The 15,259-nt window shown below is 56.1% G+C and overlaps 1 long non-coding RNA gene across 1 annotated transcript; it reads right to left on the bottom strand.

The window, feature by feature from the left end:
- Positions 1–7,448: 7,448 nt before the first annotated feature.
- Positions 7,449–11,196, bottom strand: LOC138989875 (uncharacterized). The gene is made up of 4 exons (XR_011466013.1): positions 10,487–11,196; positions 10,071–10,226; positions 8,742–8,801; positions 7,449–8,033 (listed from the first exon to the last, which is right to left on the bottom strand). It is a non-coding gene; the product is annotated as an uncharacterized lncRNA (long non-coding RNA).
- Positions 11,197–15,259: the final 4,063 nt, after the last annotated feature.

Genomic DNA, 15,259 nt, shown 5'->3' with positions numbered 1-15,259 from the left:
AGACTGTTCCCACCGTGGGGAGTGGCACCCTGGCGGGCCGGGGAAGCAGCTCCGCGCTGAGCTCAGCTCAGGGCTGAGTCACGCAGGTGCCCCTCCCGGGCCCTGGAGGAGTGGCCCAGACTCCCTGGGGCTCCCACGCGGCGGCTCTGGGCCCCGGACACGTGCCTGCTAATGACTGTGCCACCTGCCTGCCCGGCTGGCCTGCCTGCAACAGGGCTGAGCACAGTCCCGAGCGCCTGCAGGGAGCCGCCCGCACGGTGGGGGCAGGGGGCCCTGGCCCCACGCCTGCTGACCCCGTGTTTGTCCCCCGACTGGGCTGGACTGGCACATCTAGGGCACTGGCCGTCCGGGGCGCCCGTGGGATTCACTGGGGACAACGTGGCAGATGAGTACTGACCCCGCACAGCGCAGACCACCCCGAGCGTGCTGGTGCCCGTGAAAGCGAGTGGGTGGCCGGGTTCGCAGGAAGGGAGGGTGTGGGCACAGCCTGCCCCGTCGTTGGCACCACAGCCGCCCGTAGTGTCTGCCCCGGACCGTGGCTCCGAGAGACAGACGTGGGAGTGCCCAGCCCTGCCGCCTGTGACCCGAACCAGGCCCTGCGGGGTCCTCAGGAGCAGCCCGGGCTGGGGGTGGCGGGGGACCTTCTGCGCTGAGCCATTTCCCGAAGAGGAAAGCGGGGCGGTGGGGGCTGAGGCAGGGTGGGGCAGGGAGGCAGAGGATCGGGCCTGAGTGCAGCTCTGATTCTGACCCCCCTGGCGTCTGATACGGGCGTCAGTCGAATCTCTTCCCCAGCCTGAGCCTCAGTTTCACTGACTGTAAGATGGGTTTAAGGATCTCTACCTCGCAGGGCCGTGCTGAAGACTCAGCAGATTGTCAAGGCCTTCTGTAAACTGTCAAGTGCTGAGAGAATGGTGAGCTGTTGTGAGTATCTGCCTTGGGCAGGCCGGTCACTCCCAATTCCTGAATGCCCCCCTGGGTAGACCGGAGCACCCGGGGCTTCAGGAGCAGAGGGGCTGATGTACAGCCCTGCGGGGTTGGGGGGTGGCAGGTGGGGTCCCCGTCCTCCCCGCCCAGCAGAACCAGTCCTGCCTGAGGCTGCACGCTCCCTCAGTTCCCTTGAGTTGGGCAAATTCAGGCAGGAGACAAAGTGTGCTCCTTCCTGGGCCTGTCTAGAGAACCAGCGACGAAGAGATGAGAGTCTGTGTCAGGCAGCCTGGGTTTGAACCTGGGCTTGGCTGCCTCCTCGGGTGAGGTGAGTGTCCACGGGGCAGCAGTGTCGCGGAGGACAGACAGTCAGAGCTGGGCAAGGGCGTAAGGCTGCCCCGTGGAAGGGTGGCCTCGTGTGGGTACCAGAGCCCAAGAGGGCAACACGGTCATCCGCGAGGGGGCAGTGGGCTGTCAGAGCCCCCCAGAATGTGGAAGGTGGCCAGGCGAGGGGCGCCGGAGTCGGGCGAGTGAGGGGCCGAGGAGGGCATCCCGTGGGGGGTGGGGGAGTGGGAGACGGCCCACACACAAGGTGGTTCAGCGACCTGGCAGATGTGCTCAGGATCAGGGAAGCCCAGGCTTGCACAGCAGAGAAGGGAATACAGACATGGAAAGGGAGAACGTGAAAACGAATCCTGGGGCATCGCGCTGGGAGTTGAGGGATCGGTGGGTACACACAGCTTTCAGTATGAGAGAGAGCTAGAGCTACAGATGCGGAAGTGTGCGTTATGCGCCTACCCGGCAGCGTACCTGTGTGTGTGAATAGAGGTGTTTCCTGCCCCTGCCCCCCGCTCTGCCGCCCAGTTGCGATGAGCACGTTCGCACCCACAAGCTGGCGTCCGTGTACCACTCTCCACTAAAGGAACCCGGATTCCTTAGCGACATGGCTGATTCCAGGTGAGGAAAGTACGAGATGAAGCTGCAACAGCTTGTGGTGCCAGCAGTGAAGGAACCACTCAAACAACGGTGGCCATGTGCCCAAATGCCCTGGGACTCACTCGAGGGGTAACCGCTGGCCAGCTCTGGGGCAATTTGAGCATTAGCCTAAGCATGGATTAGGCCAAACGGCTAAATGCAATAGGAAACATGAGTCCACCCTGCTATAAATAAGTGAATAATTGGACACTTTGGTGATAGGGACCCAGTCTCACAGCGTCTCCTCACAAAATACTCCTTAATCACAAAGCGGGGAAGACTCGCTCGATGGTGGAAACCAGGCAGATACCACCTCCATCAAGGGACCCCAGCTGACACGGGGACGTGTCATGATGGAACAAATTCAAAACCAAGCAGGTGCCACCTGGGAGAGGCCTGGCACAGATGCACCCAGCCGTGAGCAAACAGCAGCCAAACCCAAACTCTACAAACCAGCTGACCTGAAATCTTGAACCATGTCAGGGCTGTGAAAGGGAGCGTGAGTAACTCGTCCAGAATGAGAAAACTGACGACTCAGGTCTGTGAACTGGGTGCTTTGGCTGCAAAGGGCATCGCCAGGACTGTTGACGACCCAGCACGGGGCCTGGTGAGCAGAAGATACAGCGTTTCGGAAGCTAACTTCCTGATCGATGGTTTTGCCGTGGCTGTGTAGGGAGACGTCCTCGTAGAAAGTAGACGCCAGTGAGCTTGGGCTGATGTGGTATCAGGTCAGCAGCTTACTTTCCAAAGGAGCCAGAAAACAAGATCTTAGTATTACATGGGCAAATCTACAAGTTTGACATTGTTTCGAAGCTTTTAAACTATTAGTATGCTGCTGCTGCTGCTAAGTTGCCACAGTCGTGTCCGACTCTGTGCGACCCCATAGACGGCAGCCCGCCAGGCTCCTCTGTCCATGGGATTCTCCAGGCAAGAACACTGGAGTGGGTTGCCATCTCCTCCTCCAATGAATGAAAGTGAAAAGTCAAAGTTAAGTCACTCAGTCGTGTCCGACTCTTAGCGACCCCATGGACTGCAGCCCACCAGGCTCCTCCATCCATGGGATTTAAAGCAAATAAACAGAAGACAAGAACTCCCCACATGAGACCATCTGGGCTCAGCGCTTGGGCAACTCCTGACACAGGATGTGCTCACATAATGTCCACAGCGACGCTGATGACACTCGGGCGTCCCGCATCTCCTGGCTGGCACTTCTTTCTGCCCTTCCCTGTCACTTCCCTCCCTCAAAAGTCGCCTCCTCCAGGAAGTCCTCCATGAAAATGTCATTCATGATTGCTGGTAGAACCGGGAGTACGGGAGCGGGGTTGCCCTGGATGAAACTCCGGCCCCCAGCCCTCCTCCTGTTCTAGCCTTCCAGCCTCCTCTGATCCAGGTGTCTTCCCAGAAACCACTGGCCCAAGGTCCAGGCTTTTCTGTCGCTCTTGTCCTGACCTACAGGAAATCTGGGTCGCTGAGCCCAGCCCCCTGCCCCTTGGCAGGCCGGTTCTTAGACTGGCTTGGCGAAAGGGGGTCTCGGCGTCTTTGTGCGTTTCCGGGGAACAGGGTTCCACACGCATCACGTGTCCCTCGTGAGCTGGCCTGCTCGCTTGCTCACACACTCGCTGGGTCCCACGGTTGCTCGTCGGCGGGTCACGCCTGGCCAGGCGTGCAGAGCGCTTGCCCTGCTCCAGGGGCTGAGCTGGGCGCTTCGTCTGTATTCACCCATCGGACGCTTGCACGGCGTCAGGAGGGAGCCGCAGCCCCACGGCCCTCTCACGGGTGAGGACGCGGAGGCGCTCTCTCCCTGAGCGCTTGGTGGCCGGGCTCTGGGCTGCAGCTTGATCTACATCTGCCCCTTCCATCCCCGCAGCACCCTGTGATGGCTCTTGCAATTCTAAGCGAGCCCAAAGCCTACGCAATTTGGAGAGACTCTAAGAAGACCAAAGCATCTTACTTCTGTAAATGGCCCAACACACGCCAGCTGGGTGGACCCCCTGGTGAACTCCCTCTCGGATTCTCAGGGGGCTCTGCGAGCCTACGCTCCCTTGGCTTCCGGGAAAATCAGCCTGTGCTCAGAGGGGCGAGCTGACCCTCCCCGGGTCCCCCAGCTCATATGGAAGAGATCTGACCCGAGTTCCCGGGGAAACCGCCCTCTCCATGCCCTCCCCCGCAGCCACTCTCTCAGCCTTGCCTCATTCTCCAGGTGAACTGGGCCAGTGAGGCGGGCCTCCATCTGGCTCTGGGGTGGGGCAGTCAGAAACCCAGGCTTGGACCTTCAGAATCACCTTGGGAGCTTGTCAAGAATCCATGGTCCTGGGCCTGCCCCCGCAGATACAGCGTTAGTGGGTCTGAGCCAGGGCCTGGAAATCTGTATTTTCAGTGGGGCCCCCCAGTGAGGCTGCTCAGCCACTCCCTTTGGGGATGTGCTGCTCCTGGGACACCCCCTTCTGCCCTGTCGCCTGGCTGTGTCTGGCTCCCTGCCAGGCTGGGCCTGGCACCAAGGCTGAGCAGGCCTCATTTCTCAGGTATGCAATTAGCAGCCCCAAGAACAATACGCTGTTTTAATCATTACAGCTCCCAGCCCGTCTGGTAATTTGCTGCCTCTTTTACTGCAATAACAAGCTCTGGCTTGGGAACAGGGGCGGAGCGCCGGGCTTTCATCCCAGCCTTCCCACACGCCTGCAGTGGGGCCTGCGGGACAGCCGGAGACACACCTCACACGTGGACAACCCGGGAAGGCTTCCCGGGGGAAGTGGCTGTGGGCTGTCCATCAGCAGGACCCAGAAAGGGGCTGGAATTTGGCCCAGTGCTGGGGAGATAGTGGTAGACACGTGGTGAACACCATTCACGCCCTCGTGGGGCCCACCCTCTTATTAGAGATCGCAGAGTAGAGAAGCCGCTGCACCCAGCAGGTCACATGTGGCTGTGGTCGAAAGGGGGCCCCATCTCGGCTGCGGTGGGGGCAGGGTTCAGGGCAGGCTTCCTGGGAGGAGGTGGTGTCCCTGCTGAGCCGTGGAGGGCAAGTAGGGCTGGGCCAGGCAAAGGGGGGCGTGGATTGGGATGGGTGGATGAGTTTTCTAGTCCCAAGGAAGTGCATGTGCAGAGACCAGTGAGGCGTAAGTGGGACCCCATCATCCAGGCTGAGGGCTGGAACCCCATCCGAAGGGGCCTGTGTCGCGGATTTTTTTCTTTTTTCCGAAGACGGCTATAGCATGCTCTCCAATCTCGCTTGCTCTTCTTTCAACGTGATTTGACATTCCTCCCCTCCAGTGCTGGGGTCTCTGTCCACTTCCTTGGGCCCGGGAGGGGCTTCCTAGGTACACGGTGGAGCTTTGTGGATGACACTCTGTGATCTCCAAAGTCAGTTCATAAAAATGCTTTGCCACCTTGCTCTCTCAGGATATTTGTTCTTTGAACCCGCCTGCCATGCTGGGAGGAAGCCCAAACTCATCTGCTTGGAGAGACCCTGGGTAAGTGGTCCAGCCAACAGCCCTGCTGAGGTCCTGCTGATGGCCCGCATCAGCAACCAGGCATGTGAGCGAAGACCTCTCCAGATGGTTCCAGCCCCACCCACAGGGGCACCCAGCATTGAGTTTTCCCAGCTGAGGCCCCAAACATCACAGAGCGGGGTCAGGGCATCCCCGATGGGCTCTGTCCACTCTTGACCAACAAGACTCTGAGCATAATAAGGTGGCGGTTGTATGCAGCTAAGTTTCGGGTAGTTTGGTGAAGACAGCGGAGGGATGTTCTCTGGAGAGTGGGTGGGGAGGGCTGAGGCCGGAGACAGGGGGTCTGCTAGTGAAATACATAAAACTTCTAACTCCAGCATTGGGACCGTGTTTGCCCAGCCCCCAGCAGTGTGGGAACCCCAGGTACACGGTGCCATCCAGCCTCCGCCCGCACACGGCCTCACCAGGCTGCCCTCCCCTTGGTCTCAGCTCTGGGTGTCACCGTGTTCTTTCTCAGGTCCAGTCAGCATCTGTGTCCCTGCAGCTTCCCGGTGTTGGCATCGCTCTGTCCTCAGAATTCCCACGCACTCCTTCTCTCCTATTCTGTCCTTTGAGGACTTGCCGAAGGTGACAGTCTATTCTTCCACAGAAACAGCAGCTGTGGTTGCGTCAACTGCTCCTCGTATGGTTTGAGTTGAAGACACGGGTTCAGGAGGAAGCTTCGCCATGTCCAGCTGAGTGGCTTGGGCTCACCTACCCAAGTCTCTGCAGGGTTCTCTTCGGAGACAGGGATAACAACAGTGCCTGCCTGCCTCCTCTCAGTACTGAGGGTGACATGAGTCGACAAGGTATTTAGCGCAGGGCAGGGGCTCCCTGGTGGCTCAGATGGTAAAGAATCTGCCTGTAATGCAGAAGACCTGGGTTTGATCCCTGGGTCGGGAAGATCTCTTGGAGAAGGGAATGGCGCCCCACTTTAGTATTCTTGCCTGGAGAATCCTGTGGACAGAGCAGCCCGGGGGGCTGCAGTCCATGGGGTCACAAAGAGTCGGACACGACTGAGTGACTAACATTTTAACAGGGGCTCAGTCAATGTCAGCTCACACAATGGGACCTAACCCTTGTCTTGCTGCCTCTTGTGGCTGTTGTCAAAAACAGTTGAGCTGGGACTTCCCGGTGGACTCCACACTCCCAGTGCAGGGGCCCGGGTTCGATCTCTGGTCGAGGAACAAGATCCCACATGCTGCAACTACAGATCCCTCAGGCTGCAACGAAGATCAAAGGTCCTATTTACTTCAAGATGTGGTGCAACCCCCCAATGCATTTTTTAAACAAAAAAAAAAAATTGAGCCAAAGAGCAGGAAAGGATTTTACGCACTGCGAATTGCCAGGGTAGGAGAGGAGCTTGGCTGTCACTCTTTATGATCATCTTGAAACAACTCAGTATTGACCTAACCTGCTCTGGGGACCAGGAAGGGGTTATGGGGACACTGGGAGGGCATTGTCCTCTGGAGTCAAACGTGGCTCTGTTCACAGCTGTCACCCTCTCTCCCCCAGCCTGGCTCCCGGCCCAGCCGCCCACAGAGATAAAGTCTCTGCCTGTACCGTCCCACGCCCACCATTTCCTTGTTAGGGTGAGGTCATGGTCAGGGGCAGGGACTTTCTGAAACAGCTGAGGGTACTGAGGGGCTGGGCCTTGGTGGAAGTGGGGTTCACAAATCCCTAGCCTCCCCTTTGGACACTGAGACCCTGCGGCTGCCACCTCGCCGTGTCCAGGGTTCCCTGGATGGTGTGCAGGAGAGGTGCAGGGCTCATGCTGACTCAGGTGGCCGTGGGCTGCCAGGGTGGCGGGGACAGTGGGAATCCTGGGGCCCCTACGGGGCAAGGAAGGGGGCCTGGAGGCCGAGGGGCCTCGCCCTTCCCCCACCTCCAGGACAGACTGTCCGGTTGGACCTGACTCACATAGTGCACTTCCATGTAAGAGTTTGAAAAAAAGTTAAAAAAAAAAAAAAAATGAAGTCAAGATTTTAAATCATTTACTGTAGTCCACTGAGCCTATAAAGGGGAATGGATGGCCCAGGTCACATGACCAGGCAGCGGCAGAAATGGAACCAGAGCCTGAGGGAATAGAGACTTGCTCTCTGCTTCCCCAAGCATCCATCTCCCCTTTCCCATTTCTCTTACCAGAGCAGGGACCAAGGACTGGAGCCCGTGATTCAGACTAAGCCAATTGGTGCGTTCTGTTTCTCTGGCCACAGGGATTGGCTCAGAGGTGAACATGTGACCAAAGCAGGACCAATCAGAGTGAATCCCAGGACTTGGAGCTGGGAATGCTGGGAGTGACAGGCTTTCTCCTTTCTACTCCAAGTGATGGAGGTGAGCCCCCTTGGGCCAGGGCCGGGCCAGCCGGTGAGAGGGACCAGCCCTGCAAGAGGTTGAGAGAAGGTGCAGAGCACTTGTATCCAGCCTCACTTGCTGCCAGAGATTTTGACCTCTTCATTGATGTGATGCTTTTGAACTGAGGTGTTGTAAAGACTCTTGAGAGTCCCTTGGACTGCAAGGAGATCCAACCAGTCCGTCCTAAAGGAGATCAGTCCAGAGTTTTCACTGGAAGGACTGATGCTGAAGCTGAAACTCCAATACTTTGGCCATCTGATGCGAAGAGCTGACTTGTTTGAAAAGACCCTGATGCTGGGAAAGATTGAGGGCAAGAGGAGAAGGGGATGACAGAGGATGAGATGGTTGGATGGCATCGCCCACTCAATGGACATGAGTTTGAGCCAGCTCTGGGAGTTGGTGATGGACAGAGAAGCCTGGCGTGCTGCAAAGAGTCAGACATGACTGAGCGACTGAACTGAACTGAACTGAAGTTTAAATCAGAGGCCAAGTTCAGCTACACAGCGCTCTAACTGAAAGGATCTTCCTGTGCAGCTATCTCTTGTTCCCAGGCCTGGGAGACTGCCATGGCCAACAGGGCACTTGCGAGGTCACGGCCCTTTGACCTCTGCGCCTCTTCTCCAGGTTGCTCTCATCCCCCACCCTCTGAAGCTCGACGTGGAACCCAGACAGGCACCCAGGGGCTCCTCGCTTGTCCCTTGAAACCAGCGGGGCTGCCTTTCTCACTGGGGCCATCCCGCCACAGCCCACCCACCATCCACAAGCCCCAGGCGCTTCTGACCCTGAATCATCCACCTTCAGAGGCCTCCGCACCTGAGCTATCAGGAAGACGCCTTCCCAGCCGAATTCCCCTCTCAACCTCTGGCTGGGAGTGGCACGAGGAAAGCTTAGAGGGGGCTGCCTCCTAGCTGGTCATGAGCCAGCTGTGTCCCAGGCGTCTGGAGGCCGCCCAGGGGCTCTTCTCCAGGTAAGGGCAGTGGCAACAGTTTAGCACACACTTACTGGTTCCAGTGCCGTGGCCGTCTCTTTCAGGGCAGTCTTTCGCTTCATCTTCACCGCTTCCTGGGGGGACCAGGAGTGTGGACGTGGGGTTCAGCGTAGGGCCGCTGGAGCCAGGCGGTCCAGGTTTGAATCCTAGCAGTTCTACACACTCGCTATGTGACCTTGGGCAAGTTACTTAACCTCCCTGTACCCCAGCTCTTCTCCTATAAAATGGGGATGCTGCCTGCTAGACTCTTGAATGAGAAGTTAATACACATAATGGTCTTAGAACAACAATGCCTGGCTCATGGTGTGCTATATGATGTTAGCTATTATTATTATTCCATTTTATAGATGGCAAAACTGAGGCTCAAAGAGGTGCCTCAGAGCACACAGCTGAGTAAGCCAGGTCTGTGTCATTCCAGAATCAATGACCCATTTTATTGCCCCTTGAAGTAACCCCATAAGTGTGTAACTTGAATGGTTTTCTGCCACTGGGACCAGCCAGGGCCCTGAGGCTCAACAGCGGGCAAATGTATAAGGAACCTAGCCGGGTCCTTTACTCCAGCCACATAGGTTTAGAGGAGACCCTAGAGCTTATCTATATCTAAGCTGTCCACCATGGTAGCCACTAACCATGGGGCTGTTGAGCCCTGGATATAGCTGGGCTAAGTGGAGATCTGCTGTGAGGGTGAAATACACAAAGGCATAGCTTCCAAAGGCTGAGCACAAAGAATGTGAAATCCCCTTATTGCCTTTTCTGGCCTCACCTTGCAGCATGCTGGCTCTTAGTTTCCCGACCAGGCATGGAACCTGAGCGCCCTGCGGTAGAAGCTCAGAGTCCTAATCACTGAACCACCAGCGAATTCCCTCCTTAATGCTTTTTTATATTGAATACAGGTTGAAGATGTTTCGGGTATGTTAGGTTAAATACCATTGTTGAAACTAGCTTCACTTATTCATTTTTACTTTTTATGTGGCTGCTACAACACTCATGACTCCCATTGTATTTCGATTGGACTCTGCTGGTCCAGGCCATTATTCCATTTTACAGATGAGGAAAGTGAGGCTCACGGGTGTGATTTGCTTTTGGGTTTTTGTTGGCTGAGCTGGGCCTCCTAAATCCCACTCCAGGGTTCTTCCCGGGAACGCCTGTTGCTTCAGGAGGTAAGAGGTGAGCTGGGCTGCCCAAGGAGACTTGCGACCGTGGCTCTGCTCTGTCTCCCACGATCAGTGCCCTTTCCCGCCCGCACCTCCTCCCACACACTCACAGCCTGCCACAGCCCTCTGCCCAAACCACGAGGTTGAAGAATCGCCCAATGCAGGGATTTCCGAGACCCCATCATTCACCTCGTCTGCCTGCAGAAAACAGCGGCCGAGCTGCTCTAGATGGAAAACCAGCCTCTGCTTTGCAGGCCCACCAGGGGGCTTCCCTGGCGGCTCACGGGTAAGGAATCCGCCTGCCAGTGTAGGAGACACGGGTTCGGTCCGTGGTCCGGGAGGATCCTGCAGGCCATGGACCAACCAAGCCCTTGAGCCACAAGTATTGAGCCTGTGCTCTAGAGCCCCGGGACTGTATCTACTGAGCCCATAAACCGCAGCTACTGAAGCCCACGAGCCCTGGAGCCCACGTTCCCCAGCAAGAGACACTATTGCCATGAGAAGCCCCTGCTCACCGCAACTGGAGAAAAGACCATGCAGCCAAAAACCCAGCAGAACCCCAAAATAAATAAATTAATTTAAAAAAGGACCTCCTACGTACTCACAGAATTCTGTCTCGAATAGTTGTGAGTAGGACCGAGGACACAGAGGGCTGAGATGTAGGATCACCCAGCGGCAGGAAGAGCAGCACAGCAAAACTCGCTCTCAGCTCTCTGCCAGGTGAGTTTAATAGCCTTTATTGTTTCGACTGAGAGGTCCATTAATCTCCCAAGTGTTACCTGTCAGTAATTAACAATCGGCAGCAGCAAAGTACCAGTAAGCGTGCAGAACAACAGTGGGTTTTGGTTCGATGGATCACGTGGTCTGCTTGCGTTCTCTGTCCCCGTGCCATTGAAAAAGGAGCCACGGACACGTCATCTTTCCTTTTACGGCTTCATTCATCATTTCACCTTCAAGGAAGGGTTAAAAAAAATAAAGAAATTTTAAAAACGACTTCCGGGATGCAGGCTGTATCGTCACGCCTCTCGCTGTGCTCCCTGTGGACTCCAGCACTCTCTCGTGGAAGTCTTCCTGGTGTGTGACCTTCATCCCTCAGCCTGCCGTGTAGCCTCCTTCCCCTGGGGCTGGCCTCCGGGATCAGCTGGGAGGTGGGGGTTGTGGAAAACCAGCCTGGAACATCTGAACGGGATGAGCTCCTGGTGGAGGGTGACGGCGGCTTCTTGCCCCCGCTCTTGCTCTGAGTGTCCTGGAGGAGTACCCTATGCGCTCAGTCCTCCCAGGAAGAAAGGAAGCCACTTTCCAGCAGCAGCCAGGAGACAACAGTGTGAGGCAATGACTTTTGAACGTTTTGATTAAACTCACTGTGAGAAATGTATTTTCATCCCCATTTTCCAACAACACGCACACATACCCGCCTGAAACCACAGCTTTATGAAAGCAGCCTTCCATGACTGTGTGAACTGCTTTTTGTTTTTTTTAAGCTCTCTTCCACTTTATTCTATTAAAAAGTTGTGCTCAGGATCCACTGCACTGATTTCACACCCCACGAGTGGGTGACAGCCTGCAGACTGAACAACGTGGATGTAAGTGAGCAGGAACGCAGGCTCTGGGGACAGGCTTGCCTGTGCCTTGCTGCTATTAGTAAGGCAAGTGCAAAGCTCCTGAGTTCGCAGGGCTGCCGTGAGGGCTGGAAATACAGCGGGGAAGGCACTTGGCGTTCGGCAAGGGCACAGGGAGCAGGGCCCGGTGGCTCTTGCTGCACGGATGTGCCCATTATGGGGTTAGGGAAGGCGGGCTGTCGCCTCTGGGCTGTGATTCCGGGGCACCATGCCTGAGTGTGTCTCTCCACTCAGCAGGATCTCACTGAATCGCGTTAGAGAGTCGTTCCTTTACACTGAGCATCGCCCTGCCCAGCTTGGGTGTCTTTCTGTGTAAATTTACCCGGCTGCAGGTTGTGACCTGGGTCCCCAATACTTTGGACAAATGAGTTTGCCATACTCTCCCAGCCCTGAAGGATAAGAGGGAAGGAAAACGGGGGCAGAGAACGTGTCTGGGATGTGGTGGGAGGGACTTCACTGGTGGTCCAGTGGTTACGAGTCTGCCTTCCAATGCAGGGGATGGGGGTTCAGTTCCTGGAAGGGACGTAAGATCCCACAGGCTGCAATTAAGACCCAGCACGGCCAAATAAACAAACAAATATTTTAAAAGAAGAAGTTGATGGGAGACCTGGAAGGTCTTTCCAGACACCTGGACTTAGAGCCTAGCCTGTGCCCACCCCGCCGCACCCCACCCCACCCTGCCCACCAGCCCCCGTCTCCCTTAAACAAGAGACACTCTGTGGTATGGGTCTGGCCTCCCCAGCCACAGGCTGAGTTGTGGGGTCAGTCCCTTCACTTCCCGGAGCCCCAGGTTCCCCTCGGCCATGCTGTGGTGAGATTTCAATGAAACGGTGCCTGTGAAGTAGCTCACACCACTGCTGGCGCACAGTAGGACCCCACGCGTCTTCGTTTCCTCTTTCCAACTCATCTTCCCTCCCGACATACGCCCTAAAAACCAGCTCTTGGGAACAGATCTGCCTTGCGAGGAGTGGGCTCCCCATCTCTGGAAGAATCTCCCCAAAAAAGGCTCAAGAACGAACAGCCACGGTAGGAGAGGTTGAGCCTGTTCTGATTTGGGGCACTGAATAGGTGCTTCCTACGTGTCTGTGGAATAAATAACTATGACTCCTGTATTGGGAAGGAGGTTTTTCTAGAACACTGCTGAAACCTGGCTACACGTTAGAATCCCTGGGGAATTTCAAACACATGGATGACTGGATCTCAGTGCCATGAATTCTGACTTAACTGTTCTGAAATGCAGTATGGGCATTAATATTTTTAAAAGTTTTCCAGGCGATTCCATGCGCAGCGCCTGCATGTGAGAACTGGAACACCAAGTTTCCTTCTAGGTCCAAGATGATAAGTACGTGTTATAAAGTCATTTACACGCTAGTATAAATTTCAGTCAGAGGTATTTCGTGCACTGTGTGATATATGATTTGTGGCTGAATAAGCGGTTTTAAAAATGTCATCTCAGAGTTCAGCCGCGTTTCCTTTATAAGCAGCAGAAAGTGTTCGGGTGAGTCAGTGAAGCCTTTCTGCTGAGGGTGAATGATCCAGCAGCATCCGCGGAAGCGGGGCAGGTGGGTTCACTAAGCCCAGCCCGGGTGCAGAAACTTGTGGGGCTTCAGAATTAAAACAGGAGCGGAAGCGGGGCAAGTGGGTTCACTAAGCCCAGCCCAGGTGCAGAAACTTCTGGGGCTTCAGAATTAAAACACGAACGTCCATTGGATGGGAGAGGCCTAGCCCCGGACTCAGGGGGTTCCAGTCTGATGAGGGAGGCACAGCCCGTGCTCCCAGGAGGATCCTAGTCTAGAGAGAGCCCTCGCCACTCTCGGCCTCAGCCAGGGTTTCAGAGAGCGCCCTCTCTGCTCTCAGCTTCACCCAGGGTTTCAGAGAGAGCCCTCGCCGCTCTCAGCTTCACCCAGGGTTTTCCAATTTACAGCATGCTTTTCTCATCCTCAGCAAGTGATTGGTCTAATGAGGTGCAGCCCTTCCACTCTTGGGGAACTCTGTAGAATTCTCTCCAGGATTCCCAGGCCGATGGAAGATGTGATTCCAGAGTGTCCTTGGGGAGTCGTTGCTCTGATGCCTCCCACAGTCCCCACCCTCTGGTGTCTGAGCAGGGGGCAGGGAGGCCTAGTCCCTGTTCCCTGGGAGCCCCTGGGGCTACTGTGGGAGTCAGCAACCGCACGCTCCTCTCGCACACCCAGCTGTAATCATCTCCTTGGTTGTCTGTCTCCTTCCCTGGAACACGCGTTCCTAATGTGCAGGGACTCTGTGTTCCCTTTCTCTGGATCCCCAGAAGGTTTGCTGACTGACCGATGGACCAACTCAGTAAATGAATGGATGACCTGGTCTGACGGTGGGAGCTGCATTCAGACCTGCAGGGTGGCAATGCCCCGCTCCTTTGGACAGCCTCAGAGCCCTCCCGCCCCCTCCTGAGAGTCCCTGAGTTTCTGAAGAGGATTGCACACACTCTTGCGGGTGTGGGTTGTTCCAGCAGCCAGAGATCAGGAGGAGCCTGAGGCCCACAGGGAAGGCCTGCAAACAGGGGTGCCAGGCACTTCTCGGGGACTCGTGCGGAACCCAAGAATGGGAGGGGTGACGGGCATCTCCTCTCCTCTCATGGGGGGCGGTGCTGCCTGTCCTCTCCTCTCTGTGCAGAAAACCACACCTAGAAAGAGCTGGAAGGAAAGGCGTCCAAATAGAACAGTTGTCCCGGGAAGGCATGGGGGTGGGGTTTACATGACTGCTCTCTGCAGTTTCCGAAATTCCTAGGCCTGGTCTTGATAACGAAGCGAAAACTGCAGACTCGCCCTGGTTGTCCCTCCATGGCCCTGCCTGTCCCCTGGGGCTTCATAAGTTCATGGGAACTTATTCTAGCCGCTGCCTGCGAGCTGCCCATGGTGCCTGGTTGGCATGAGCTTTTCCTCTCATGGTGGGGTGGGAGTGGGGAGTCCAGGCCTTTCCCTGTTTGTTGGCACAGGGTCCAGGTCGGGAATCAGCCCAAGAGAGCCTCAGGGGTTACCTAATAAATGTCTCTATCTGATTGCTCCTCCCAAGGAGGGCTACAGCGATTCCAGTTTGCTGAGATCCTGGTGAAAGGAAAAGAGGGCAGAAGTCTCCCGCCCATTTGCATCTTGCAGATTTTCTCACCAGCAAAGTGGGTTTGGGCATGTGCCTCCACTGGGCCCAGGAGCCGTTCCTCCTTTGATTCATTCATCGCGCGTGTGCGTGTGTCTGTGTGTGTGTTTGGCTGCGTCTTGCTGTGGCGTGCAGGATCTTTCGGGATCTTTCACTGTCGCACATGGGCTTCTCTGACGCCGTGCGAAGGCTCCAGAGCGCACAGGCTCAGAGGTTGCGGCGCAGGCTTAGCTGCCCCAGGGCATGTGGGATCTTACTTTCCCACCCAGGGATGGAGCCCATGGCCCCTGCATTGGCAGGCAGATTCTTAACCCCTGGGCCACCGGGGAGGTGCCCATTCATTCTCTCGTTTTCCCGTGTCTCCAGTGTCTGACCACACTCATCAGATCCGCAGTGACGATCCAGTGTAACCATGGCCAGCTCTTGCCTGGCCTTCCACACTGTCTTGCCTCCTTGGACTGTTCTCTCCCAGAAGGATTCGGCGTATACCTCCACCTCTGTGCCAGGTCCCATACAAGGCCAAATATTAGATCAAAAACCTCCGGCTTGAAGGAATGCATTATATGGGTCAGGAAGAGAGATGGGCAGACAGGTAATCCAGGTGAAATGTGTTCGGTAAAGGGACAGAACGGG

The sequence above is a fragment of the Bos mutus genome, chromosome 2, assembly GCF_027580195.1.
Source record: "Bos mutus isolate GX-2022 chromosome 2, NWIPB_WYAK_1.1, whole genome shotgun sequence".
NCBI classification, from domain to species: Eukaryota; Metazoa; Chordata; class Mammalia; order Artiodactyla; family Bovidae; genus Bos; species Bos mutus.
This window is presented reverse-complemented; position numbering and strand designations above follow the sequence as displayed.